The sequence below is a fragment of the Odocoileus virginianus genome, chromosome 3 (assembly GCF_023699985.2).
Source record: "Odocoileus virginianus isolate 20LAN1187 ecotype Illinois chromosome 3, Ovbor_1.2, whole genome shotgun sequence".
NCBI classification, from domain to species: Eukaryota; Metazoa; Chordata; class Mammalia; order Artiodactyla; family Cervidae; genus Odocoileus; species Odocoileus virginianus.
In genome coordinates, this window is record NC_069676.1 from 26,843,816 (window position 1) to 26,867,079 (window position 23,264).

Below are 23,264 nucleotides of genomic sequence, written 5' to 3' on the forward strand. Positions count from 1 at the left end.
ATTTACATACACCATTATATTTAATGTTTTATATATAACATAATAATATATAATTGTATACCTAAGTAAACTGTGGAAAATTCTGAAAGAGATGGGAAAAGCAGACCACCTGACCTGCCTCTTGAGAAACACGTATGCAGGTCAGGAAGCAATAGCTAAAACTGGACATGGAACAACAGACTGGTTTCAAAAAGGAAAAGGAGTACGTCAAGGCTGTATATTGTCACCCTGCTTATTTAACTTCTATGCAGAGTACATCATGAGAAACGCTGGGCTGGAGGAAGCACAAGTTGCAAACAAGATTGCCAGGAGAAATATCAATAACCTCAGATATGCAGATGACACCACCCTTATGGCAGAAAGTGAAGAGGAACTAAAGAGCCTCTTGATGAAAGTGAAAGAGGAAAGTGAAAAAATTGGCTTAAAGCTCAACATTCAGAAAACAAAGATCATGGCACCTATCCCATCACTTCATGGCAAATAGATGGGAAAACAATGTCAGATTTTATTTCTGGGGGCTCCAAAATCACTGCAGATGGTGATTGCAGCCATGAAATTAAAGACACTTACTCCTTGGAAGGAAAGTGATGACCAACCTAGATAGCATATTAAAAAGAAGAGACATTACTTTGCCAACAAAGGTCCGTCTTGTCAAGGCTATGGTTTATCCAGTGGTCATGTATGGATGTGAGAGTTGGACTGTGAAGAAAGCTGAGCGCTGAAGAATTGATGTTTTTGAACATCAATTTGTTCAATGTGTTGGAGAAGACTCTTGAGAGTCCCTTGGACTGCAAGGAGATCCAAACAGTCCATCCTAAAGGAGATCAGTCCTGGGTGTTCACTGGAACTGAAACTCCAATACTTTGAGAACAGTTGACTCATTGGAAAAGACCCTGATGCTGGGAGGGATTGGGGGCAGGAGGAGAAGGGGACAACAGAGGATGAGATGGCTGGATGGCATCACTGACTCAATGGACATGAGCTTGAGTAAACTCCGGGAGTTGGTGATGGACAGGGAGGCCTGGCGTGCTGTGATTCATGGGGTCGCGAAGAGTCGGACATGACTGAGCAACTGAACTGAACTGAACTGATACCTAAGTATAATATCTTTTTGCAATATCATATTTCTTTCATAAGCATTATCTCTTTTAAAAGCTTCTTAACAACTCTGAAGTATGGAGGGCAAATATTATTTTCTCCATTTTAACAGAGAAGTAAAGTCATCTTAAATAAGAGAGTAAAAGACTTTGCCAAAATTACAAAATAAAAGTGATAGAACCTGGACTTACTTAAATTTAGCTCTGCTAATTCTGGTAATCAGTGGAGGATCCATGATTCCATGTCAGATTGCATGTAACTTACGTGATATATAAGTAATGACCTTGAAATTTTTTAATCTGTATGCATATCACTATATGAAAAGTGTGAAAGTGTTAGTTGCAGTTTGTCTGACTCTCTGCAACCCCCTGGACTGTAGCCCACCAGACTCCTCTGTCCATGGAATTCTCCAGGCAAGAGTACTGGAGTGGATTGCCATTCCATTCTTCAGGGGATTTTCCCAACCCAGAGACTGAACCTGGGTCTCCTACATTATAGGCAGATTCTTTACCATCTGAGTTACTAAGGAAGTCTGTACCAGTATATAGATACATACAGTTGTGCATTCATCTACACATGTAAATTTATTCTGAAGACATATTCTTATAACTTATAGATGCAAAGAAAATCATATAAAATATCATTGGGATATTAATTACTATTTTGTAAAATATTTTATGGGGTATAAAATCATACCCCATAAAATCTCCTGTAGTATGTATATGCTAATACAGTATATCAAAATAATTTTGCTTATGTACTTATTTAATAAAAATTATTCTTGCAAACACATTTCTAGCATCTAGCATAATTTTTTAGGTATGGTAACTACTGATATAATGTTGTCTAGCAAAAAGGTTATGCATCAACAATTTCCACTGAAATAAGCTGTCATCAGCACATTTCCTTATGAAATAATATTCATTAAAATAGGATATTCTCTTAGCTAAAGTTGACAGCTCATCACCTTGTCAATTTTCTATAATAATACACACTTTACAATATGGTGCTAACAAGACACAAGGTAGCATTTCAGTCATCTACCACAGTGTCAAAAAGACACTAGATATACTGCATTCAAAGAAAAGGTGCCAATTAAATGTATTCTCTCTACAGTCAATGTTCCAGTATCATACAATAATGTGATCTGTATCCTTGTTATCCAATATTAGATACTACTGTAACAGTACATTCAGACTCTCTCCATTTTCAGTATTAACCCCAAGCATATTTTCATAATGACTATAGAACTTGGCAGAGGGATTTCCAAATCAGGAAATGCTGAGACCTAGAGCCTTGGCAGATTCACAAAAATGGAGGAAAAAAAGCAGAATACTTATAATACAGGAGGAAGCATAATATTTAAGATGAAAGTTTGAAGTCTGTCACAATTAAATTGAAATCTTTACCACTGGTTAACCATCTGACCTTATGCAAATAATTGACTCTTCTACCCTCAATTTCTTTTTATTAAAGTGGAGTTCTTAATGCTACTTCATTGGGAGGGTGTGAGCATTAAATGGGAATATTTGTAAAGAGTTTTGCCCAGAACTCGGTATATAATATGAGCCTAATAAATGCCAGCTCTATCCACGTGCGTCACTTTAAAAACAGGATTCCATTGAGAAGTCAGTTCTCTGTCTTTGTTGCTCCTCTGAATGGTTTAAGAGGTTTCTGTCTTTGTTTTTCAACAGTTTAACTAGATATACCTAGTTTTGTTTTCCTTTGCATTTAAAAGAAATACTTGCAGTTCACTGTATTAACTGAATATGTGGCTTGAAGTCTCTCATCTGCTTTAAAAAATTCTCAAAAACTATATTTTTAAAATTTGCATCTACCCAATTCTTTTTTTTTTTCTTTGCTTTTAGAATTCCAGTTATAACTATTCTAGTCTTTATCCCTGAGACTGGTATCACTTATGCTTCTTTCTGTATTTTTCATTCTTTCTTAAATTCTATACTCTAGCCTGACTAAACCTCTCTCTAAGCTACTAAGCTGCTAAGTTGCTTCAGTCGTGTCCAACTCTGTGTGACCCCAAAGACGGCAACCCACGAGGCTCCCCCGTCCCTGGGATTCTCCAGGCAAGAACACTGGAGTGGGTTGCCATTGCCTTCTCTGAAACCTCTCTCGTGCTTCTTCTAGCTCTCCATGTTTGCCAGTCACCTCTGGCATTCCTTGACTTATAGATGCATCACTCCAGTCACAGGGATGTCTTCTCCCAGGATGCCTTTGTATCATCTTTTCTCTGTGTGTCTGTTTCCCTCTCCTTTTGCTCAAAATCATGCTTCAGTTTTAGCAGTGGACAACAGGCATCCATTTATTTTTACTTTTACTTTTTCAACCCAGCATAAGATGCTAATGGAGGGGGCCACTCGGTAGTGCTGGGGCAGCTCCATCACTGTGCTAAGTTGGTATGCTTGCTGTCCCTGGGACGTCGAGTCTTGTGACAGTGCCAAGTTACCAAGACAACTGTCCAGTGACAACTGGGGCTGGGAGAGCTGGGGCTGGCCCCTCTGGGAGAGCTGGCTGTCGGAGATACAGCCTGTCCTTGGGGCACCCCGTGAGACAGCTTTGATGGCACATTCCGGCTGGCCTGGCTGTTGAGAAGTGTCCTCTGGTTGGCCCAGGAAGGTCCAAAGCTGAACCCCAAGGCTAGAACCCCACCTTGACCAGTCTGGCCTTCTAGGGTGCCCCACCTGTGAATGGCCTGTTAGCTTGTCCAGAATATCCCAGTGGCAGCCTGGGTGGCAGGCCCAGGTTGGAGGCAATGGGGACTGTTCATGGAGGTCATGTGGCTGGGGCAGGCACTGATCATACTGATCTGGTTAAGGGCCTGGAAGTACATGTTTGAGGGCTGGCCCTGGCTGCTCTGACCATTGATGTTGTTTAGTTGCTGAGCCATGTCCAACTCTTTTGCAATCCCATGGACTGTAGCCCATCATGCTCCTCTGTCCATGGGATTTCCAAGGCAAGAATACTGGAGTGGGTTGCCATTTCCATCTCCAGGGGATCTTCCTGACTCAGGATCAAATCCATGTCTCCTGCATTGGCATGAAGATTCTTTACATTGAGCCACCTGGGAAGCTCCTGACCATAGACAGATCCTGGGAAAATGGCTTTCCGGGGTCATACATGGCTGTTGTCATGAAGGGGGCTCCAGGGTTGATGGCCCTGCCACACTGCATAAGGTGCTCCTACAGATTGTTCCGCACCAATCTCTCTCCCATCCCCAGTAGGTGGTCATAGTTCAGAAGGTGGCTGCAGAGTGGTTGCCTGGACGGAGCCCTTCAGTTGTCCATATTGTGCTTTGGTCAGGGCCACATTAAGTATGGGGGTTGTTTAAAAACCTAATGCTTTGGTGCTCGTTTGCCCACATAAAGGAGATAATAAAGATGTTGTCAAGCCCCTGAAATACATCCACACTGGCAGTCTCCACCTCCTGGTAGGGCCTGGTGTGCAGGGAGCCACTGAGCTGCATGCATTGTGTTGGTAGGACGTGATGATGGACAGGATGATGGTGATCTGGTTCACCTCAGCATCTGTCATCTTTTCTATGTTTGCAGCATCTGGCTTGTTTGATAAGAGGTACCTGACCTGATGATCTTCTCCTGGCCCTGGGTCACACAGAACATCTTCACATGAGCTGCTCTGTTCTGACAAGAGTCTTTGCAGCAGATGTTGGACAGGAAGGTGCTGAGTGCAGGGTTCATCTGATCCTGGATCTGGAGGCAGATGAGGCAAATGGGACAGTTGCCTAGCACCACCAGGTGCTCAGAGAGTGATGGGGACGGCCCAGCCTTGGCTGCCTTCTTGCACATCACCATGAGGCCCAGCTGGGAGTGGTCACCCACAGGGATTAGCTGCTTGGATCCGAGGACACAGGGACCATTCACTCCAGGGCTCAGTAGCCTGGATGCCCGTGAAACTGCATCTTGGCAGGTCTCAGTCATCCACATGTGCAGCGGATGGCATGTGTTTATGAGCACCAGTTTGTGAACAAGTTTCTTCTTGGTGTATGCTTCAGGGCTCAGTACCACTGTTTCTGGTCTGCAGATGACAGCTCCTGGGTCTTGTCCTTCAGCATCTGGAGCTCTGGCATGCTACCGATGTTCCTGATCTGGTTGTACAGGGCCAGGGTGTGCAGTGGGGAGTTGATGACCCTGACGGAGAGCTGGATGACTTTGAACCAGGTCAGTGACTCTTCCTGGTCAGCTGATCTATGGCTTTGTTAGCTGGAGCACAGACTAGCACAGGCCCACTGAGCCAGATGGTAGATGATGGTGGCTGAGCTCACATCTTCCCTGTAGCTAGTGGATCCTGGATCTGGCTCAGCAATCTCTGCAGTCCCATCTTCAGAAAGTCAACCAGAGAGTGGTGGAGGTCATGGAACTCTGGTGCTGTGAAGTCCTTGGGCCGCTGGTGCTTTTTGATCACACCTAGCAGCTTATGGGAGATGTAATCTGCCATGGAGATCTCCTCCACAACAGATATTCTCAAACACTCTGCATGCTGTCTAATGAGGTTCACTTCCACATGAAACCCATCTGGAAGTTATGAGTTACCTCCACAGTGCACCCATAACTGCTATGTGGCTTAGCAGTGATCTCACTGACATAATTATCAGGGGCCTTTATGATGTGGCCAATCCTTTTCTGCAGGGCATCGGGTCCCCTTTGTACAACAGGCAAATCTTGTTCCCCGGAATGAGCTGAATGTTTCCTAACCGAATTATTACTAAAGTCTGATTATCAAAGTCATCTCAGGCACAGTCAAGTAGGCAGTTCTCTTCCCGCTGAGGCCCAGGTCCCACCTGACAGTGATGTGATCCTGAGTCTGAAACTCTTTCAGTTTCTTAGAGGAGCTGGCCTCCAGCTTGGATATGTTCTGGTACTGGCAGGAATGCTCCTACCTCCAGAGATATGCTGGGGACCCTCGTCTGCCCCTGTCTTCTCCAGGACCTCCAAGGTGGTAGAAGGATTTTCCTGCTAGAGCTCCTCCAGTTGGCTCATCTACTCCGTGGTGTTCTGCCAGTCCAAGCAGTTCCTGCTCAGAAGGGATTGTGACCATCCAAGACAGGGAGCAGTGGTCCTGGATCCCAGGCTGCCACTGTGAACTCTCTGGGCTGATTTCCTTGAGGCTGCTCCCAAGTGGCACAGGGCTGACTGCATAGCAGCCCCACCACCCAGGTGGACTTGCTAAGAATGAAGCCAAGGAAGAAGACCTGACTGCTGCCATAGTCATAACACTCCAGAACTGTCTCTTCCAGGACCCATCCTTATGTGGAGTCACCTCTTTGCATTTTTGCCCTCTGAAGTGACTTACAGTATGGCTGCCAGTAGCATTTGCATGACTTATTGAATAACCACTCTTGCTGGTAGCACAGTAAGCCATGCAAGTAGCATCGGGTACTCCCCAGTAACTGCAGGCATGTATGAGATATTCTTCCTCTAACAAGTATCACCTTCATTGTCTTTGAAGTTCAACTCAGCCAGTTGGCTGGTCCTGCCGACGCTCCTGTCCTCGCCTGGTTCTGCAGGATGCTTAACGCTCAGCCCACCTGTGAGTCCACCTTTCCAACTGCAGCTGCCACGGGACGGGGCCGCCAGTGCTGCCACCTCGGAAGGCGCATCTGTGTCTGGTTGGGGAGAGTGAATTAGGTGCATTTGAACTTGAGCGCTGGGGGTGTTGAAGCCCAGGGGTTGGGCCTTCTGCGCATCGAAGGAAGTGCGCATGTGCAAGATGGGCGGCCCTGCCTCCAAACACACGGGCGACCTAAGCGGAGGGAGGAGCTGGTAGCCTCACTGCTGAGCAGGCGGCCGTGTGGGTGCTGGCGCCCTTCGGTTGGACCTAAATCGCCTCCACCCCGCCAGCCAAGCGCCCAGAGCTTCCTTTGCTGCCCTCAGAGCCTCCCTCAGCTCCCGGAGACTGCAGGAAGACCGTGGGCAGCACCTGTTGTAAGTACATCGCTTTAATTTTACCTGTTTGGTGGAAGAATATGAGGCCGTTGTCTACTATCCATTGCATTCTTGATTTCTGATATTACTTTTCAGTTTTAGAAGCTCCATCTTATTTTTTGATATCAATTCTAGTTTTCTGGTTGGTTTCTCCATCTTGTCATCTGTTTTTCACAGCCATTTAAAAAATCTTTTTCTGAAAACCAATACCCGGATCACCTCTGCATCCGTTGTCTATTACTTTTTTTCCCGCCATTATTTTTTATTTTGTACACCTGGTAAATTTTTCATTGAATTACTAAAACTATGGGTAAAAATTATAGGGATTCTTGAAGTGTTATCTTTCTCTAAAGGGGATTAGAGTCGGCTTCTGGCAGGCAATTAGAGTCTGCATGGGTTACTTTAATTCAAAGGGACTAAGCTGATTCACAGCTGGGTTCAAGTCTGAAAGGCTGGTCTGTTTCTGGCTTAACCTCAACCTAGACTGTAGGTTTGTGTAGGTTTGGTGTCCAATTGAATACTCAGGGTTTTTATCAGAACCCCATCCTTTTGGTGGTTCTTTAATCTCATTTTGAAAATCTCCCCAGAACCAAGAAACTGACAAAAACCTGCATAGTCTCTCAAACTCACAGCAGCTGCTTTCTGCTCTGCTTGGGTGTTTCTCAGCTAATTACAAGCTGGCAAGTGCCTCAAGAGGAAAAGAGACTCAGACTATTGGTTGGGCTCAGTTCTTTGAACTCTTCTCTTTATAATCCTGGCCTGTTAGATTCTGGCTGTCTTGATGCCCTTGAACTCTGATTTTAATCGTTTTAAGTTCATGAGATTGCTGAAGTTTTAAAAAGACTCTTGACTATTTAAAACACAAATAGTAATAATGGGTTATAGAATATGCTGAACTAAAACACATGGCTAATATACAAGGAATTGAGTAGGAATTAAATGAAATGAAATTATACTGTTATATAGTTCTTGTATTGTTCTTTAATATCATGTGAATTGAGATTGTGGTAAATTAAGTATGTATATTGCTGTCTATAGGGTCACCATTACAACACATACACACGGAGACACACACAAAGTATTGCTAAAAATGTCAATAAAATAGATAAAATTGAATAATAAAAATTATCAGCACAAAAGACAGCAGAAGTAAATGAACAATAGCACACATAACATATAGGACAAATAGAAAGCAGATACCAAGATAGTAGAATTAAACTGATCTGAACAAAACCATAATTCCATTCAATGTAAATGAACTGAACTTTCCATTAGAAAGAAGGAAGCTATAAGACTGGATAAAAAGCAAGATCCGTCTACGTGTTGTTTACCAGATGTATTTTATAGTATCTAAAAACAAGTTCAATTTGAGTGGAAAAAGATATATATCTGTGATACAGAAATTCCATTTCTATGTATTAAGCCAAGAGAAGTGAAGAAAATATGTCCACGAAAATGTGTATAAAAATATTCATAGCAGGCTTTATACATAATAGCCCAAATTTGAAAACAATCCACAAGGCCCATCAATATGAAAGTGGGTAAAGAAATTTTAGTATATTTATACAATGGAACACTAACAATAACAATAAAAAAATTTACTTAACAATAAATATTTTTTACTTAACAATAATTTTTTACTTAAGTAAAAATTTTACTTAAAAAAAAAATGGACTTTTGATTGATGAAACAACATGGATAAATCTTAAAAATAGTATCTGAATGAATTAATCTGGCTGAAAAAGAGTACTTATATATGACTTCATTTTACATGAGTTCCAAGAACAGGCAAATTTATACCATGTTAGTGGAAGTAAAAAACTGGTTACCTCTAGGGAAAAGCAAACTAACTAGAAAGGGGGAATAAAGGAAATTTTGGGGTTGATGGAATTATTCTATGTATTTATTTGGGTGGTTACAATTACTAAAATCATTGAATTATACTATTAAGATATATGCATTTTATTTTTTGTGATTTATACCTCAACAAAAAGTTTGAACTGGAACATCACTTAAAAACAAATTTGGTCTAAGACATTGTTTTGTTTCTTAATAACAAAGATAATAGGTAGTACATACAACTTGTACAAAAAAAAAAAAAAGGAAAATTGCGTTTCTGAAAGTAGATCTAGGTTTTTTGCCATCTTATTTTAGTGGATCAGTTATTAATGTATAACCAAATATGAAATTGAAGCCATTGAAAAATGCAGTAGATCAATGAATTCCTTCTTCCAATGATATGATGGTTCCTATAGATGTCTTGATTTTAGATTTAGTGCATATCTCATAATATGTGTCCAAAGTATTGAATAAATAAAGGAAAGGGTTTGGGCTTAAAGAGTAGATTATGCCTTAAGCTGTACACTGAAACTAAATTAACCATTAAATAAGTCATCTACTCCATTATTTAAATAACATATACAATTGTTTTGTAAATTAGAACCTGCTAGTCAAAAAGAACTTAAGACAATATTATAAATATGTTCAAAGATTTAAGGTAAATATGTATATAGTGTATGAACAGATAGAGATTCATAGTAGAAAAATGGAAACTAACAAAAGGTCAAATGGAAATTTGAGAAGTAAGATGAAGTGAGGTCATAACAATGGATTGGACAGTGAGAAGAGATCAGTGATTTTGCAGATAAGTCAGTAGAAATAAACCAAACAAAAGCCCAGAGAGAAAAAATAAAAAGTGTTCTATTGACTTCTTGCTATTGGGACAACATGGGTATTGAACATACAGGGAACTGCAATCATGTGAAGGGAGAAAAATTGCATTAGAGAAAAATATTTGGAGGAAAACTGGTGAAATCTTTTCTATGTTAAAAAATTATGAAAGCTTAATTATTTATTGAATATATAAATTCTATGTGACTCTCAAGGTACACTTTTCTTACCCAGAAAACTAATATGCCATTTGAAAGTTATGATTTTAAGCTTTACTGAGATATAGTTGAGAAAAATCAATGACACATATTTAAAGTGTATAGTTTGATAAGTTTTGACATACGTACCTCCCACATTTACTTATTCCCATTTGAAATTATTCTTTCTTATCTTTTCCCTGGTCCCCAGACAACCAGTGCTCTGAGTTCTGTCACTAAGTGTTTAGTTGGAATTTTTTTGGAATTTTATATAAATGGAATGATGCATTATATACTTCTTTTGTGTCTGATTTTTCTTTCACTGAGGTTGATTTGGAAGTTCATCCTATGCTGTCTCTATCATCAGTTCATTCTCGTTTTATTGCTAAATAGTAGTATAATTGTCTTCAATGACTTTCTTAAACTGGTAACTAAGCTATGGTGATGACTGCCTCAAGCAGAAGGGTAAAGAGATTGATTGGGAAGAGCCTTGAGGGAAGTTCCTGTGGTATGGATGCTGTTTATAGGGTGAATACATATATCAAAATCTATTGGACTGTATTCTTGAGATATGTGCATCTCACCGATTGTAATTTATACCTCTTGAAAAGACAGTGAATAAAAAACAGTCAGGTATGCCACCCAGTTGCCTTCCTGGTTGGTTAATATTATCATGTCCTTAGGTCAATTTTGTGGGCTTCCCTGGTATCTCAGACAGTCAGGAGTCTGTCTGCGATGTGGGAGACCTGAGTTTGATCCCTGGATTGGGAAGATCCCCTGGAGAAGAGAATAAGTACCCACTCCAGTATTCTTGCCTGGAGAATTCCATGGATGGAGAATCTGGTAGGCTACAGTCCACGGGACACAAAGAGTCGGACACGACTGAATGACTTTCACGGGTCAGTCTTGTGTTTTTAATGTTTTTGATTATTCATACGTACTACCTTTAGACATATTTTTAAAGCATTTTCTTGTGATTGAATTCATTTGCAAACACTAATTTAAGAAAAGTGTTCTTTATGATGTCTTTTATCAAAACACTTTTACTGCCCCCCCCACCCCAGGTTGTCTTTATAGAAATTAAATCTATGCCCCAAATTGACTATACCTATGATAACTGCCAATATATTCTGTGTTAGAATGCAATTGCTAATGTTAAAGTCTCATTTTTATGTTTTTTTCTTTATCAATAAACTATAACAAAATATCACACATCCCTTATGTCAATTAGATTCAAATTTAGTCATATAAATTGAGATGTTATTCAAACTAACTTGTAAATCAGATAATTTCAATTAAATAGCATATTTTTATTGATTGGTCCAATGACTTAGGGCCTTGTTTGTTTTTCTGATTCCTTGAGATGGTAGATTAAGTTGTTGTTTAATATTTTTGTTTCCTTAGGTAGGCCTGTATTGCTATATCGGGCTTCCTTGGTGGCTCAGATCGTAAAGCATCTGCCCACAATGCGGCAGACCTGGGTTCAATCCCTGGGTCGGGAAGATCCCCTGGAGAAGGAAATGGCAACCCACTCCAGTATTCTTGCCTGGAAACTCTTAGAACTGCTTTTGCTATGTCCCATAGATTTTGGAAAGTTGTATTTTTCCTATCATTTGTCTTAAGGTATTTTCTAATTTCCTCTTTGATCTGTCTGTTGATATATTGGAGTTTTTCTTCATAGCATGTTGTTTAGTTTTCATGTGTTTGTGTTTTTCCATTTTTCTTCCTGTAATTGATTTCTAGCTTCATATCATTGTGGTCAGAAGAAGATACTTGATATAAATTCTATCCTCTTAAATTTATTGAGTAGCGTTTTGTGCCCTGGGTGTCATGTATCCTGGAGAATGTTCCATGCACATTGGAAAAGAGTGCTTATTCTGCTCTTTTTGGATGCAGTGTCCTATAGATATCTGTTAAGTCCATCTGGTCTAAAGTGTCATTTAAGGTCTCTGGGTTTCCTATGGATTTCCTGTATGGATGATCTATCCATTAATGTAAGTGGAATGTAATGTCTCCTCCTATTTTTATATTCCTGTCAATTTCTCTCTTTATATCTCTTAATATTTGCTTTATATATTTAGGTGCTCTTATATTAGGTGTGTGTGTATTTAACATGTGTTATATCTTGTATTGACTCCTTTATCATTATATAATGTCCTTATTCATTTTTTAATATAGGCTTTTTTTTTTTTTTTTCAGTCTACTTTGTGTAATATGAGTATGGCTTTACCAGGTTTCTTTTCTCTTTCATTTGCTTGGGTATCTTTTTCCATCCTCTTCTTTCAGTTTTTGTGTGTCTTTAGCTTTGAAGTTAGTCTCTTGTAGGCAGTATATAGATGGATCTTGCTTTTTTATCCAGTCAGCTACCTTACATCTTTTGGTTGGAGCATTTAGTTCATTGATATTTTAAGTGAGTGTTGATTGGTATGTGCTGGTTTCTTTTTTGATAGCTTTTTTGTTGCTTGTTTTATTCATTTATTTTTATAGTTCTGTGTTCTTCTTTTAGTCTCTTCTCTTGTGGTTTGATGATTTTCTTTAGTGGTATGTTTGTATCCCTTTCTCTCTCATTTTGTGTATCTGTTGCAGGTTTTTGATTTGTGTCTACCATAAAGTTCATGTGTACTGACCTATAACTATACTACTTGTCTTAAACTGATAGTTATTTAAGTTAAATCCATTCTAAAAGATGTACATTTTTTACTCCTCCCCCACCTTTTATGTTTTATATCTTCATGCCTGTCTCTTTACTGTTAATTGTAGTTACAGTTGACTTAAGTTTTTCAACCCTTTGTAATAGCTTATTTACATTGTTGATGCACTGCTCTTTTATATTTGCCTTTACCTATGGAATTGTTCCCATCTTCTTATTTTTATTATTTCTTTTTGTATTTTGTTATTTCTTGTTGTAGCCTTTTCTTTTTCTCTTAAAGAACTTTTAACATTTCTTTTAATATTGAGTTAGTTGTCATTAATCCAGTTTCTCTTTGTCTGGAGAACTCTTTGTCTGCCTTTCAATTCTGAATGATTACCTTGCTGGGTAAATTATCCTAGGTTGTAGGTATTTTTCTTTTCAGTAATTTAAATATATCATGCCACTCCCTTCTGGTCTACAAAGTTTCTGCTAAAAAAAAAAATCAGCTGATAACCTTATGGGCATGCCCTTGTATGTGACTGTTTTTTCTTGATGCCTTTAAAGTTCTTCATCTCTAACTTTTGCCACTTTAATTATGACAGGTCTTGGTGTGGGTCTCTTTGGGTTCATCTTGTTTGGGTCTCTCTGTGCTTCCTGAATGTGGATACAGGTTTCCTCCTTCAGGTTAGAGAAGTTTTCAGCCATAATTTTGTCAAATACATTTTTGACTGCCTCCTTTCTCTCTTCTCCTTCTGGGATGCCTGTGATGAAAATGTTAGTATACTTGATGTTGTCCCTAAGGTTTCATAACCTATCCTCATTTTTAACAATTTATTTTTCTTTCTGCTGTTTTGATTAGGTGACTTATTGCCTAATTTGTTGTTAATTCCTTCAAGTGTATTTTTCATTTCAGTTACTGAATTCTTCATCTTTGGTTCTTTTTTCTATATTCTAGTTCTGTTGAAGTGCTGTGTTCAGCTATCCTTTTCCCAAGTTAGGTGAGCATTTTTATTACTATTGTTTAAATTCTCTGTCAGGTGAATTATTTATCTCTGTTTCATTAGGAATTTTTTTCAGGGGTTTTATCTTGTTCTTTATCTGAAACATGTTGTTCTGTCCTTGAATTTTGTTTAACTTTCTGTCTTTGTCTCCATGAAATTAGGTGAAGCAGTTACTTATTCTGGTTTTGATGGTATATCCTTTTGTGAGAGTGTCCCTATGCATTTTGCATGTGCCCAGTGCCTTTGGTGGGAGAGCTGGATCTGAAATCATCTTGGACCACCTCTCCCCTGGGGTGTGATGGTACCTGTTGCCTTGGTGCGAACTTGTTAGGGCTTGAATTGGAGCGCTACAGCAGAGGCCATGTGCAAACTAAAACTTCTTCTAGACTGAAAGGTAGTCACTGCCTATTGGGGTTGAGCCAGTGGCCAAGGTGCTAAAATAGGAGCCCTGAAGGTGGTGTGATGGGAAGCTCCACCTTCGCTCTGCCTTTTTTGGGGGGGGGGGGTGTCCAATGCCCAGGGCCTTGGGCTGTACTTGTGAGCTGATTCCATTTTCCCCTGGTTTGTGTGCCTTGGCTAGAGGCTGGGCTGGGGCTGCAGGTGTTGGAGCCACACTGCTGAGGTGCCTGTGCTCCTTGCCAAGTGTTCATTAGTGGGCACATGCTGGCAGTGGCAGTCTCTTCCCTGGCTCATGGCAGGGCCCTGCTGAGCTGGTCCAGCTCCTTCCTAAATGTGTGTAGGCACTGACTTGCTTTTCCTCCTCTTCTACCAGACTCCTTGTGGTTCTTTCCTTTCAATCTTATTTGTAGAAGAGCTGTTCTGGTTGTCTTCAGGTTGTTCTCAGCAAGGGTTGAGATATCACCACTCCCTGGGATAATCAGCCCAGTAGCAGGGGATTACATTGGAGGAATCTGGCTGTTGAAGGGGCAATGTTTTGTTCTTTCTCGGAGAGACACCTACTCTGGATATAGATTTGCCTTTCCTACATGCAGTGCTTCTTCTGTCAAAAATACCATCTGAGGACTCGCAGGTGCCTCATTCACCATCACAGTGTTTCACACAACGTGCTTCTGATGAAGGAACTCTGCACAGGGAGTAAAGTGTGCCTGTGAGCAAATGCTCATCGAATTTACTGATCATTCCATGTTCCCAGTGATCCTAAAGCAGCTGACTTCACTAGAATGGACTTTTGAAGGCAGAATGGTAGTGTCAGCCAGGTGGCAGTACCTTGATGTACTGGCATGATGTTCTCCAGGAGGCTGTATGTGCTCTAAATCAGCATTCAGTATGCAGCACTGATTTTCCCATAGCTGAGATACACGGGTCCAGGAATCAAGGGTGGATGAGAGTGGACCACTCACCTGTTACTGCTGTAACCTGTACTGATCCACTAGCAGAATTTTGCAACATGTCCATGTTATCTTTATGGTCTGCTGGCCTAGAGGCTTAATTCCTAACATAGTCAGGGTTTCTCTCAGAAGACACACTGATGCTATTAAACTGTAAGTAAAAACTGCCACTCCTGGTCCCTTTATTCCTCTGAAATTATAACCAAAGAATAAGATTACTGACCTGGCTAAAGTAATCACTGATTACTAAGGGCAAAGTGGTCTGCTACTCTGTAGTGAAGGTGAGGAAGCCTAGGTCTTTGAATTCAGGAGATTTTTTAGGGCTTTCGTAGTATCATCTTTCCCTGTAATTTAAATGTAAAGAAAACTAGAAGAAACCATTCTCAGTAGGATTGGTTGTGGCCCAGAACCTTTAGCAGTGAAGGTTAGGTTCTGCCCAAAGGGGCAGAGCACCTCATAGCCAGTTGAAGTGCTTGTTGAGGGCACAAGAAATAAGAAATGGGTGATGAAAGAAGGTAGTTACAAATACCAGCTGCAAGAGGTGACCAGCTGCAAAAAACATGCATTTGATTGTTCTGTTTCTTCTTTACAGTTTATGAATAATTTGATACGTGTGTTTATATAATCAGTTCAATCGGTCAGTCATATCCAAATCTTTGCGACCAATGGACTGCAGCGTGCCAGGCTTCCCTTTCCTTCACCAACTCCTGGAGGTTGCTTAAACTCACGTCCGTTGACCCAGTCATGCCATCCAACCATCTCATCCTCTGTCATCCCCTTTTCCTGCCTTCAATCTTTCTCAGCATCAGGGTCTTTCCCAATGAGTCAGTTCTCATCAGGTGGCCAAAGTATTGGAGTTTCAGCTTCAGCATCAGTCCTTCCAATGAATATTCAGGACTGATTTCCTTTAGGATAGACTGGTTGGATCTCCTTGCAGTCCAAGGGACTCTCGAGAGTCTTCTCCAACACCACAGTTCAAAAACATCAGTTCTTCAGTGCTGAGCTTTCATTATAGTCCAACTCTCACATCCATACATGACTACTGGAAAAACCATAGCTTTGACTAGATGGACCTTTGTTGGCAAAGTAATGTCTCTGCTTTTTAATATGCTGTCTAGTTTGGTCATAGCTTTTCTTCAAAGGATCAAGCATCTTTTAATTTCACCGTTGCAGTCACCATCTGCAGTGATTTTGGAGCCTAAGAAAATAAAGGCTGTCACTATTTCCATTGTTTCCCCATCTGTTTGCCATAAAGTGATGGGACCGGATGCCATGATCATAGTTTTCGGAATGTTGAGTTTTAAGCCAACTTTTTCACTCTCCTCTTTCACCTTCATCAAAAGGTTCTTTAGTTCTTCTTCACTTTCTGCCATAAGGGTGGTGTCATCTATATATTTGAGGTTATTGATATTTCTCCCAGCAATCTTGATTCCAGCTTGTGCTTCATCCAGCCTGGTGTTTCTCATGATGTACTCTGCATATAAGTTAAATAAGCAAGGTGACAATATACAACCTTGACATACTCCTTTCCCTATTTGGAACCCGTCTGTTGTTCCATGTCTGGTTCTAACTGTTGCCTCTTGACCTGTATACAGATTTCTTAAGAGTCAGGTCAGGTGGTTTGATATTCCCATCTCTTTCAGGATTTTCTACAGTTTGTTGTGATCCACACAGTCAAAGGCTTTGGCGTAGTTAATAAAGCACAATAGATGTTTTTTCTGGAACTCTCTTGCTTTTTTGATGATCCAGCAGATGTTGGCAATTTGATCTCTGGTTCCTCTGCCTTTTCTAAGTCCAGCTTGAACATCTGGAATTTCATTGTTCACATACTGTTGAAGCCTGGTTTGGAGAATTTTGAGCATTACTTTGGTAGCATGTGAAATGAGTACAACTGTGTGGTAGTTGTAGCATTCTTTGGCATTGCCTTTCTTTGGGATTGGATAAAAACTGGCTTTTTCCAGTCCTGTGGCCACTGCTGAATTTTCCAAAATTTCCTGGCATATTTAGTGTTGCACCTTAATAGCATCATTTTTTAGGATTTGAAATAGCTCAACTGGAAGTCTACTACCTCCACTAACTTTCTTCATAGTGGTGCTTCCTAAGGCCCACTTGACTTTGCATTCCAGGATGTCTGGCTCTATCTAGATGGGTGATCACACCATCATGGTTATCTGGGTCATGAAGATCTTTTTTGTACAGTTCTTCTGTGTGTTCTTGCCACATGTCTTCTTAATATCCTCTGCTTCTTTTAGGTCCATGCCATTTCTGTCCTTTATTGTGCCCATCTTTGCATGAAATGTTCCCTTGATATCTCTAATTCTCTTGAAGAGATCTCTAGTCTTTCCCATTCTGTTGTTTTTCTCTATTTCTTTGCATTAATCACTGAAGGATGCTTTATTATCTCTCCTTGATATTCTTTGGAACTCTGCATTCAAATATGAAACAAACACATACACATAATGTAGAAATCCTAGTTCCCAGGAATCAATGGTGTTTATGGATTTAAGCCAAACTTTACCCTTTAAAGCTGTACTGCAAATCTTTTCCTCAAATGTGAAGCCATCAGAAAAAGGAATTCAGAGATAATGGACAAGGACCCTAGGAGAATTGTACTGTAGGTGAAGGGTAGATTTTGGAGGCTCTGGTGGAGGCCTGATAATAAAAAGTGCTGCCTGACCTCAATGCATCTGCAAATAACCTTCCTCTGGCCTTGTCCTCTCCTCATGTGTCTTTTGTTCTTGTTTTTCCCTCTTAGTGCTGATTATCTAGTGAATTATCACCAGATGGACCTAGAAAACTACAAGCTCCAATACTCAGTTGAAAGAAATCTCAACCAGAAAAGCAGAAGACATTCCCTCTTCCTCCAAGGGCTGCAGAAACGCAGCCAGTGTCCTCAGACAGGATGTGGTCCTAGCAAGTACTATTTTCAGAGGCACCTACATTTCAGAGGTCATTGCTATGCCTGTGAAAGTACCTTCCATCTCTAAATCCCAGGAGCTTTGCAGGGCTGTTCCTGTTCCTGGGCTTGCAGAACTGTGCTGAAATGAACTTGTCCTTTAAGGAAGGGGTACTAAAGTTATCCTTCAGTAGCCAGAAGGTGGTGGAGAAGGCAATGGCAACCCACTCCAGTACTCTTGCCTGAACAATCCGTGGATGGAGGAGCCTGGTGGGCTGCCATCTCTGGGGTCGCAGAGTGGGATATGACTGAAGTGACTTAGCAGCAGCAGCAGCCAGAGGTGGAGGCCAGCTTTTCTTCTTTCTCCCACATACGGTAAACTGTGACCCTGTGAATTTTCTTAATTCAAGAAGGAATGTGAGATTCTGTATCTTTTAAATGTCACAAAGTGGGAAAAAAAAAAAAAGGGCACCACAACTTCTGGGCTTAAGAGAAACAGAAGTTGAATATAATATTCTGTTTTAACATTTGTTACTCACAACAAATACATATTGTTCCTCCCAGTAGGTGCTGGGGCTTTGGGGAGGGTTGTCCCGTTTCTCGTGAGATTCAGGAAATCCCAGAAAAACCTTTATAGTGTTTTTCTCATCTGACTGGTATGAGCTAGCCCCTTGCACCCCAAGTGTCCCAGCTGTGTTCCCGCCACAAAGGTATTGGTCGTACTTGAGCTGATCACAGAAGTGGGATCTGCCATTGGTTCTGGGCACTCTATTACAGGCCTGGTGGCTGGGTTATATTGGGGATTATCCCCAGGAATCACAGATCTCCTGCTCAAACCCTCTGCACTCTGTGTTCCAGACCCCATGCTAACTGTTCAGTCAACAGCATCCCATTTGTCCCAGCCGTGGGAGGGGGGCCACTTAGCGTCACCCATTTCACAGAGAAGTAAACTGAGTCTAAGAAAGGTGAGGAGAATCTCACCAAATGGGTCAGTGAGGGAGTTGCGAGCCCAGCATGAGTTGTCCAGCTCCCCAGGCCCACATTAAGTCAGAGCTTTACTGAGCCGCTGGGTAAAACCACTGCAGGCCCAAACACTCACCTGGCCCTGAGGATGCCTGGTTCTTCTTAGCCTTGAAGAACAGTTGCATGTTGATGGCCCACGGTGTGGGAGCTCCTGCTGGCAAGGCAGGCTGTTGGTACAGGACAGAGTGGCACCTGTATGTTACCAGGAGCCACCCTCAGATGTCCCTCCCAGTGCCTGCCAGCAGCGGGCATCCAGGTGCACCACCGGACACCCTGAAGCAGGTTTGGGACTGATCAGGGAGCCAGGCCTCAGGCTTTGTGGAGCTGGCCAGCACAGAGTCCACCCTGCCCTCAACGAACTCCTCTCTCCCCTCACCTCTCATTCTCGCTGAAGGGCGCCATAGCCTGGAACAGGCTGCAAGTTGCTGCTCTGGCTGAAGATTACAGTGATTTGCAGCCACCTGGAGCAGCTGATCACCCTAATTATTCTGAGTTCCGTGGGGCAAAGGGAAGGACAGGATGCAGACAAGGTTCAGGTGGGGGAACTGAAGGCATCTTGTGAGGGTGAGGAGTGGAGCAGGGGGCTGGTCCTGTCTTTGCTCACATGGAGATCCTACTTGACTCCACCTCATCCAGGCCCTGCCTTTTGTCCCAGTTGGGTTTAAATAGCTCCTCCTCCAGGAAGTTGTCTTGATACCATCTCCTACCCCCACCCGTTAATGGGATGGTTCTCTGTCAAACCCTCCCAACAAATATAAGACCCAGCAGTTAGAGCGAGAGAGAACCCTGCCTATAGGGGCCCCAATTTCTGCACAGTAAGAAAAATGACTCTAGGTATTGCTGGATCATTGAAAAAGCAAGAGAGTTCCAGAAAAACATCTATTTCTGCTTTATTGACTATGCCAAAGCCTTCGACTGTGTGGATCACAGTAAACTGTGGGACATTCTGAAAGAGCTGGGAATACCAAACCATCTGACCTGCCTCTTGAGAAACCTGTATGCAGGTCAGGAAGCAACAGTTAGAACTGAATGTGGAACAACAGACGGGTTCCAAACAGGAAATGGAGTATGTCAAGGCTGTATATTGTCACCCTGCTTATTTAACTTCTATGCAGAGTACATCATGAGAAACGTTGAGCTAGAGGAAGCACAAGCTGGAATCAGGATTACCGGGAGAAATATCAATAACCTCAGATATGCAGATGACACCACCCTTATGGCAGAAAGTGAAGAAGAACTAAAGAGCCTCTTGATGAAAGTGAAAGAGGAGAGTGAAAAACTTGGCTTAAAGCTCAACATTCAGAAAACGAAGATCATGGCTTCTGGTCCCATCACTTCATGGGAAATAGATGGGGAAACAGTGGCTGACTTTATTTTGGGGGGCTCCAAAATCACTGCAGATGGTGATTGCAGCCATGAAATTAAAAGATGCTTACTCCTTGGAAAGAAAGTTATAACCAACCTAGACAGCATATTAAAAAGCAGAGACTTTGTCAACAAAGGTCCGTCTAGTTAAGGCTATGGTTTTTCCAGTGGTCATGTATGGATGTGAGAGTTGGACTGTAAAGAAAGCTGAGCACAGAAGAATTGATTCTTTTGAACTGTAGTGTTGGAGAAGACTCTTGAGAGACCCTTGGACTGCAAGGAGATCCAACCAGTCCATCCTAAAGAAGGTCAGTCCTGGGTGTTCATTGGAAGGACTGATGTTGAAGCTGAAACTCCAATCCTTTGGCCACCTGGTGCAAAGAGCTGACTCATTTGAAAAGACCCTGATGCTGGGAAAGATTGAAGGCAGGAGAAGGGGACGATGGAGGATGAGATGGTTGGATGGCATCACTGACACAATGGACATGGGTTTGAGTGGACTCCGGGAGGTGGTGATGGACAGGGAGGCCTGGTGTGTTGTGGTTCATGGGGTTGCAAAGAGTCGGACGTGACTGAGTGACTGAACTGAACAGCTTGCTGTTTCAGAAGGGCCAGTTGAGTTGAAGCACAGGTCAGTGTTTCCTAGGTAAGAATCGTTGATCCAGTGGCATCAAAGAATCTTTAGCACACTTCCTCATCTACTTTTTCTTGTTTCAACTAGCACTAGCCTAGGTATGTATAGCAAAGGATGCCCTGTTCCCGTGCATGGCTTAGCCCTGTGACCTTGGACCAGCTACTGAACCTCTGTGTGCCTATTATTTTCTAAAATGGAAGTAAGTACCTTTCTTCATGAATTGCTGCAAAGAGCCACTCTCTGACTACCCACTGTCCATAGGTCAGTCACTGCATGGGAACAGAGTGAGCACACAGCTCCATTCTTAACACACCCTCAGCACTTCCCTTGTTCCGCTGGTGTTTGGCGGTGCTTGGTTGGGCTATGTCCTGGGAATAGAATAAGTTGATGACAGCAGATTTCAGCTGGATGTGATGAGGGGCTGGGACTGAGTATTCCTTTGTCTGATGGCCTCGACTTTTAGAATTAAAAAAATATCAAAGTCCCCATCAGGAGAAGATTTTAACAAGTCATGTCAACCAATCTGCTTATCCAAATGAATGAGTCTGTGGATGACTCATAACTAGGGACCTCAAATGTAAGCCTGGATTCCTTCATATTTTGGGCTGGAAAAATTGCCAGGTAAAATGAGCCATTCCCACGAATTACTAAAATTGCTTAATTTTCTCTTCTTGTGTTCTTTTGAAAGACACACTACCATGGATCATCAATGTGGCCTTCAGAAAGCATCCTTTATTTCCTTCAGAATCTTTGTCCATTCTACCACTCCTCAGAAGCCCCATCCTTCTTTGTAGACCAGGCTTTTTTTTTTCACCATGAACCTCACCTTCACCCCATGTCACACCTTTCAAATGCACAACCACCATCAAGTTAGTGGCACCCAGCCGGCAGGATGGGCATTCAGGGTCTTGTCTAGAAAGAGCTCTTACATCACATCAGAGTCCACGACCAACATGCAGTCCAGACTAAGTACAGAAACCCTGGGAACTCAGCTAGCACCCAACATCAGCAGTTTTCTCCTGAGTTTCTGCTTGACAGAGCCAAAGACCTAGGGACAAGCATTGAGAAATTATCTGGGTGCTTCTTCCCTTAGGTTAGAGAAGAGATGTTGATGAAAAGGGAAGGCTTCTGGGAGTAGGGAATAGAAACAATAACAATAATAGTATTAAACATTCACTGAGCAGCTTCTAAAAACCGACTTACACATTTTGTCACCATCACTCTGGTGAAATTATTATAATTATCTTGTATTATCACCATGTTGGGCTTCCCTGGTGGCTCAGAAGTTAAAGCGTCTGCCCGCAATGCAGGAGCCTGGGGTTCAATCCCTGGGTCAGGAAGATCCCCTGGAGAAGGAAATGGCAACTCACTCCAGTATTCTTGCCTGGGAAATCCCACAGACAGAGGAACCTGGTGGCCTACAGTCCACGGGTTGCAGAGAGTCGGACACGACTGAGCGACTTCACTTTCACTTTCACTATCACCGTGTTGAAGACAGAGGAACTGCAGTTTGTTAACATTCAAAGCCAGCACTGTGTCCCATGATCCAGCACTTCCCCAGTGTGGATAACCCATTCTTTCACCCATTCCTCACTATCCTGATTAAAAATCCATCTGTAACAGTTCTTGGGTTGTTTACTTTACTTCTCTGAGCCTCTTTTCCTGCATCTGAATAAAAGGGTGAGCACTGTATCCCACTCATGAGGTCTGTTATATGAATTAAATGATATGATCATGCATAAAAATGTTTAGCAGGCAGCCTGGCCGTGTTATCAGACTGATATTAGCTGAAAGTTGTATTTCCCAAGTAGGTAGATGCTGAGGGTTGGTGACCTCATGATGTTAATCCTTTTCCCATCCCTCTAAGTCCTATGGAAGAAGATGATAGGATTAACTCATAGGGATATGGGAGAGAATGGGCACCATGTCCATGACTTTTTTAAAAAATTGAAGTATAGTTGACTTACAGTGTGTTTAATTTCTGCTGTATAGCAAAGTGATCCACTTATGCATATACCTACATTCATTTTTACATTCTTTTCCATTATGGTTTATCACAGGATATTGAATATAGTTTCCTATTCTATACAGTAGGACCTTGTTGTTTATTCATTTTGTGTATATATTAGTTAGCATCTGATAACCCAAACTCCCACTCCATTCCCCCCTGCCCACTTGGCAACCATATGTCCATGTCATATTTTAGATTCCACATAGAAGTGAAATATCATATAGTATTTGTCTTTCTGTTTTAACTTCCTTCACTTAAGTGTGATAATCCCTAGGTCCATCCCTGTTGCTGCAGATGGCATTGTTTAATTCATTTTTATAGCTATGTAATATTCCACTGTATATATGTACCACCTCTTCTTTATCCATTTATCCGTCAATGACATTTAGGTTGCTTCTATGTCTTGACTATTGTAAGTGGTGCTGCTATGAACA

General features: G+C 41.6%; 1 pseudogene; it reads right to left on the reverse strand.

Moving 5' to 3' along the window:
- Window positions 1-3,377: 3,377 nt before the first annotated feature.
- On the reverse strand, window positions 3,378-6,830 carry LOC110132509 (regulator of nonsense transcripts 1 pseudogene; annotated as a pseudogene).
- Window positions 6,831-23,264: the final 16,434 nt, after the last annotated feature.